The 878-nt window shown below is 49.8% G+C and overlaps 1 protein-coding gene across 1 annotated transcript in view; it reads right to left on the bottom strand.

The window, feature by feature from the left end:
- Positions 1–878, bottom strand: part of VOLCADRAFT_100738 (uncharacterized protein) — a gene marked incomplete at both ends in the record, with an annotated part of 74,501 nt that overhangs the window by 73,220 nt on the left and 403 nt on the right. The gene's annotated exons all lie outside the window — the stretch shown is intronic.

Here is an 878-nt window from a genome sequence, read left to right as displayed (position 1 = left end):
CCTGCTGGATGCCTATGCATGCACATGCATGCATGCATGCATGCATGCATAGGCATGAAGAAATGTAGACCAGCAGGCGATTCATATGCATATGTCAAGTAATAAGTACGAAGGTGGGCATCACATCCTAAAGCACCTGCCTGTACATGGGGATGTACATGTGCCACATGGGTAGGTTCAAGGCCTAGGTGGGCGTCTCATTTAATCGGCTGTGTAATTGGTTGGCTAGAGTTATGTAGGATTTCTGGATGGGGTAGCTATAGCTATGCATGCTAGCCGACGATGTTATTGTGTAGTACGCTACATTTCCCTCCAAATATTTTAACGATTATTAATAACAACACCTGTTAATTCCGTTGACGATTCGACTCAAGTTCCGTACATGTACATGTCACACAATATCATGACACGGACATATCGGATGTTCGTAGCGACACCTAACAGGCTGGGGCCCCGGGCCCCATCGACAGTATCCTAGTACAGTACGACAGGACCGTAGTAGAGATTCGTCCGGCAGGTAGGCCAAGATATAAGCTACCCGGGCGGGGTGCTCTGGCCAGGCACTTCAGTATCACGACTACTTGGTGTTCGGAGTCCAAGACTCTGCTGCCACCGTCTTAGTTGCTTCGATCTTGTCTATGTAAGCTAGTGCCTGTCGCTGGGTTGGACTCCTTCCCGCCTCAGCAAGGCCCCTAAGCTCCATGCTTCCGCAAGGTCAGTCGTGCCACCAGGCGAGCATCTGCCACGTGCTGCAATCTACTAGATCTGTAAGGATACAGATAGATGCTGCTATATGCCCTGCCTATGAGTTGGTAGCTGGATGGGCCAAGTGCGGCAGGGTAGGATTTTAATGTAGATAGAGCAGTAACCTCCGATGT

Source organism: Volvox carteri (assembly GCF_000143455.1).
Source record: "Volvox carteri f. nagariensis unplaced genomic scaffold VOLCAscaffold_148, whole genome shotgun sequence".
NCBI lineage: Eukaryota > Viridiplantae > Chlorophyta > Chlorophyceae > Chlamydomonadales > Volvocaceae > Volvox > Volvox carteri.
This window is presented reverse-complemented; position numbering and strand designations above follow the sequence as displayed.